General features: G+C 49.8%; 1 pseudogene; it reads left to right on the plus strand.

Annotated features, from left to right (window-relative positions):
* Positions 1 to 4,303: 4,303 nt before the first annotated feature.
* On the plus strand, positions 4,304 to 5,486 carry LOC146202270 (protein roadkill pseudogene; annotated as a pseudogene).
* The last annotated feature ends 373 nt before the right edge of the window (positions 5,487 to 5,859 follow it).

Consider the following 5,859-nt stretch of genomic DNA (forward strand, 5'->3'; position numbering starts at 1 on the left):
CGACGAACACGCTTTCTTGGGACCAGTAAACGCCAGCAGTTTTGCCCAGCAGTAGCGCTTTGACCTCGAGTTGAATGACCTAGCTGGTTGCCTCGAAGGAAAGATCGCTTCTCTTCCTGTGGTGTTCAAGCGTTATTTATAGTCATTCGCTTTAAAGAATGGCGTCCTCACGAAGAAGAACTTTACAGCCAACAGAACAGCACAGCTTCTTGTGCCCAAAAGCCTCATACCGGAGTTTCTGCAGGCGCTATACGATGAGCCGACAGCAGGGCATCTCGGATTCGCGCGCACGTTGCGCCAGATATAAGAGAAATATTACTGAACACGCTTGCCTGCAGACGTTGCGCATTACCTGAATACATGCCGTGGGTGTCGGCGACGCTAGACGCCCCCAATCAGACCAGATGGTCTACTGAGCCCCATATCGCCCCCGATTAAGCCCTTTCAATAAATTGGGATAGAGTTCCTCGGCTCCTTCCCAACTTCATCAGCGCAGAATATATGGATGGCCAATCACAAAAAAATGGGTCCATCGGGGCAACCAATTACATGTCTCAGTACGCCGAAGCGAAAGCTCTGTCTAACAGCACCGTACCATAAGTTGCCAAGTTTTTTGTCGAACGAATTCTCCTGTGGCCGCGGCGCTCCTGAAGTGATCATCACGGACCGAGGAAATGCATTTACAGCGCAAATTACTCAAGCCATCTTGAAGTACAGCCAGACAAGCCACTGCAGGACGACCGCATACCACCCGCAGATAAACTGACTCACGGAAAGTCTCAATAAAGCTATAGCGGAGACGCTCGCCATGTGCGTCGACGCCAAACAGAAGACCTGGGACACCATCGTGCAGTACGTGATCTTCGCGTATAACACGGGCATCCAGGAGACAACCAGAGCGACCTCGTTCAAGCTTATGTAGGGCCTACGACGACGCTTGACGCGATACTGCCGCATGGGACAAAAGAAGACAACCTAGACGTCGCCGCCAACCTGCAGCGTGAAGAGGAAGCCCGACGGCTGCATATACAACTTGCGACGACGCCACGCAGAGTACACGGCAGGAGACCAAGTGTAGGCATTGACGCCAATTCGCCGTCGTGGACTAAGTGAAAATTTACAGCACCGATACTTTGGGCCATACAAAGTCCTTCGGCGCATAGGACAACTTGACTATATGAACTCATACGCGATGGCATGACCACATCCTAGCGGCGCCGGAATGCGAATAGTTCACGTGCTGCACCTGAATCCTTGTTTCGCGCGGTAAACGCCCGTATTTTAATTGTTAGCAATTTATTTGTCTTTTTGTGTTTATTTTGTAAAAATCGAGGCGATGCCTTTCCAAAAAGGTAGTATATTCTACAATCGGTTTAGATCTTTGTTGCTTTTCGACAGCCGCCGGTATGAGGCCTTATCACTGGGATTCTAGCGCATGGATCAATTCTGTATTTGTTCATGCTCGTTGCCGCGAGATGCTGTTTTATCGTTTTCTTGTCGCACAGGATGCGTCGTGTTGCATCTAGCAAATTTCGGCCACTTGCGCGTGTTTCTGCAATGTTCCAGGTTGTGATAGCCACTGTCTGCGGCTTTATCTGGATGTTTCTTCTGCAGCCTTTAAATTTAGCGTTGACGAATCCGACGGGCGTTCGTTGATCGACGACCGCCTAGCACGCTTCGTGCTGTCGCCGTCGCAGATTGCTTAGATCTTTTGTGGGCGCAAGTCATCCCAATAAAGAGTCTCTTCCAGAATGTTTCAAGCCTCCTCATATGTTGCCTACGGCCTTGTCACCACTAAGTGACACTATGGAAGACTCCGTATTGGAGGATTCCGAAAATCCGGACCACCTGGGGTTCTTTAACGTGCACTGACATTGCACAACACACAGGCGCTTTGCTTTTCGCCTCCATGGAAAGGGGCCACCGCGGCCGAGATTCGATCCCGCATCCTCGGGCACATCAGTCGAGCGCCGTAACGACGGCACCACCACAACGGGCTAAAGTTTCGGCTGTGGGAGATCGAGCATAGCATCGAATACAACCAGCGTTCCGTTGAACGCATCAAAGTTCACCGGCGTTCTATTGCAATAATTTATTCAAGGGAAAGGGAAGAGACAGTATCTATCGCCCTTGTTCTTTGGACACCTGACAGCGCCTTAAGGCAATGGAAGAAGATGGGAGTGAAACCGGAAAGAGAGAAAGACGTGCCGTAGTGCAGAGCTGCAGAGTAATTTTGACGGACTGGTGTTCTATAACGTGCACTGATATCGCACAGCACACGGATGCTTCCCCATTTCGCCTCCATCGAAACGCCGGGTTCGAACTCGGGTACTCCCGAGCTGTAGTCGGTCATCTTATCCACTGCGCCACCACGGCGGAACAAACCGCCGTTCTAAGCCGAATCACTCTTCATGCCCTGTGCATGCGATGCCGGCATACGCTTTCCTGATCCACTCGGTCAGCTGTCCGCAGCGGTGCGTGCACGTGTAGTATGAAAATACCCTTCTCCTCCTTTCAGCGCCAGCACGCGCATCTTCTGGGATGCCGATACCATCCTTCTCCTCCTCTCTGTAACTAGTGCAGTGGTTGAACACCAGTGGAACGGCCCAGCTGGTTGCCGTGGTAGCGGCGCATGCGCGCTAATGGCCTACGCTCGGCTCCCCGAAATGCGCTTCTACTAGCCTAGTGTAATTTTCGTTACAAAAAGCGTTGTTGCTCTGGGATCTCTGAGGAGACTGAGGAACGAAAGTGCTTGGCGGGCAGATAATGTGGAGATTGCGAAGCAGTGTCTAGCTCCGCGCACACGGGGACAAGGCGTTCAGTCGCAGTGAGAGGCGCGTAATCATAAGTGGCTTGAAGAGGTCCTACTTAGCGAGCACCTCTGAGGTTGCCTCACTGTGAGGCAGATTTTACAGTGAGATTCTTTCAAGGCGGTGTTACCGCTTCGTTGACCGTGAGTCTTCTCGGCTAAAGCGCTGGACGGAAGACTAAGGTACTATTCGACCGCCTAAGGGAAGAACAGTAGTTTACGTTAGATAGCCAAGCACTGGAAGTAGTAGGCGAATATGTCCACTTTGTACAGGAGTAACAGCAGATCTAGACTATAAAAGGGAAATAACAAGCATAATAAGATTTGGATGGAGCGCAATTGGCAAGCATTCGCAGATTGACTTGTAGCGTACCGGTGTCACTCAAGATGACAGTATACAACAGTTGCATCTTACCTGTACTTACCTGTATGGGGCTGAATCCTGGAGGCTAGCAAATAGGAACCTAATTAGGTTGAGAAAAACGCAGAGGATCATGAAAAGAAAAATGGTAGTGGTAACATTAGGGATAGGAAAGATGCAGAGTGGGTCAGAGAAATAACTCAAGTCACTGACATTCTAGTGGAAATCAAGAAAACGAAATAGACATGGCCAGGACATGTTGTGCAAAACAGAAACCGATGGTCACTTATGGTTACAAACCGGATTCCAAGAGAAGGAAAGCTCAGTAGGGGGCGGCAGAAAGTTACGTGGGCATATGAGATGAAGAAGTTCGTAAGGGTCAAGTGAATGCAATTAGCACAGGATCGGGTCAACTGGAGGGATATGGGAGATACCTTCGCCCTGCAGTTGTTATATACCGGCTAATGATGATGATGATGATGATGAGCTTATTAGGCAACGTTTTTGAGGTGTGTTTGGGTGAAGGAGTACTTGGTGTAGGGATATCGAATGTCCAGATTAAATATTACTCTGAGATTTTATAGATATATCTAGCTTGCCTATGTGACTTTTTTTTATCCAAAGCATACGCTGAATATGATGATCACAGTCGAGAATTTCTCACATAGCCGTTATATAAGAGAAGAAAGAAAACGAATGTCCTTTTGCAATCTCGTGGCACGCCCTTGTGCCGCTAGGTGAAAAAGAAGGCGGTTTTAAAATATTAGTGATTCCCTTCGGAGTTCGGATTCCCACTTTCCTCGCCACCCGGATCTTGGCGATACTAATACGCCGACACGAATGCTGGCGCTCATCATCATGCAGGCCTAAAGTTGCAGGGGCCGGCAGGAAGACTGCTCGACTTGGCAGCCATGCAGCGTAGCATGACCACCGTAAGGCTCCTGCTATACCCGATGTCACTCAGCTCGCGGCTCATGGCGCTACCGTAGGACCAGCTTAAGCAGTCACAACGCCATTCTTCGCCAAGGAGCTTCATACTGAGGAAAGAGTATCTGCTGGCACTGCGCGAAGGCCGCCATCGGGAGGAAGGAGCCTCGAGGTACTCTCAAGGAGGCCAGGAAGACGTTTTGGCGATGAGGCTGTGTCCAGACAAGAACACTGCTTGGCGGCTGCTATACCCGAGGCCAATCCGTTCGCGGCTCATGGGGCTGCCTTGGGACCAGCTTACACCGTCACTACGTCCGTCTTCGTTAAGGAGTTTCATCTTTAGGAAAGGGTATCTCTGTGCACTACGTGAGGGCACCCACTGGGAGGAAGAGCTCTTTCGAGGCTACCTGCTCAGCGTCGTGGCTGCCGCAGCCGGTGCCACCGTCGTTGCTCGCGGTGAGATCCTGTTAGAGTCGTATAGAAGCAAGGCCATTCCCTGCCTGCCCACTTCGGCTCCGCTGAGCGAGGTCAACACGCCCGGGGCCGAGAACTGGGGCTTCACACATGTGAATGTCATCAGTGTTTCCTTCATGTGGAAGATCAACAAATTCAGTTTCCACCGAGAAGTGGGGGAAATGATCAAAAGCTCAACATCTTCTGCCGCGGCCAACGATACACCGAGGTTGTGCCTAAAGAAGAACCCCAAGGGCCTGGACGAGAAGAGCAAGGATTACCTATCCGTGTACCTGCTACTGGTGCCCAGCAATAAAAGTAAGGTACATGCCAAGTTCACATTTTCTATCCTCAATGCCAAGCAGGATTATGGCCTGGTTATGGTTATGGCGAGTAAAATGGCATATCGTTTTTTCCAAGGCAATGACTGGGGCTTCAAGAAGTTCATTGGGAGAGATGTATTGCTGTAGAAGGCAAACGAACTCCTTGTTGACGACCAGCTCAAACTATATTGTGAAGTGAGCGTTGTTTCGGACTTGGTGAACATTTCGTGGCTGAAGAACATAAAGAAGTTCAAGGTCCCTCAGTGCCGGCTGTCGAGGATTTTGTCACTTGTTTGAATGCCAGACGTTCAGCGATGTCGTCCTGAGTGTCAATGGGCAGGAGCTCTACGCCCACAAAGCTATCCTTGTCGCTCGCTATCCTGCATTTGCGGCTACGTTCGAACACGAGCTGGAAGTGCAGCGGAACAAATTGGAGTTCGCCCACACGGACCACCAGGTATTCCATGAATTCTTCGTGGTGCTCCGTCAGACGAGTTCTGAAAGCGGGGAAATCGCCTACCAAAACAGCGTGGGAACCGTGTTGGAATTCTACCTTTCGTCAACAGCTATCATTTCAGAAGGCCATTTCAATATTAAAACAAGTCATTTGTAAAGGTTCTTCGGTTGCACCTGTGTTATTCAACCTATTTTTATCCGCTGTTGACAAGCGCATTCAAGCCAACCTTTCTCACCTTCCTGTTGTAAAAGTGTCCAGATACGTTGACAATATCTTAATTATTTTTAGTAAATGACATGCGAAGAAATGTGATTCTGTAGGGAAGTGCTGAGCATTTTTTCTGAGCACGGTGCCGGGTTAAATTCCACTTGGAAAGCACCTACAGAGGGCCGCATGCAGTTCTTAGATATTGAATTGAATTTCGCCGTCAGTAATATTTGCTGGATGTACCATCCACGAACCAGAAGCGTCTGTTGCGCTTTGACAACGCGCACGCGAACATTGTTAAGCGGGGGATCGTGTCTTCCTG

This window comes from Amblyomma maculatum, chromosome 1 (assembly GCF_055883805.1).
Source record: "Amblyomma maculatum isolate TAMU_Amacu chromosome 1, ASM5588380v1, whole genome shotgun sequence".
NCBI lineage: Eukaryota > Metazoa > Arthropoda > Arachnida > Ixodida > Ixodidae > Amblyomma > Amblyomma maculatum.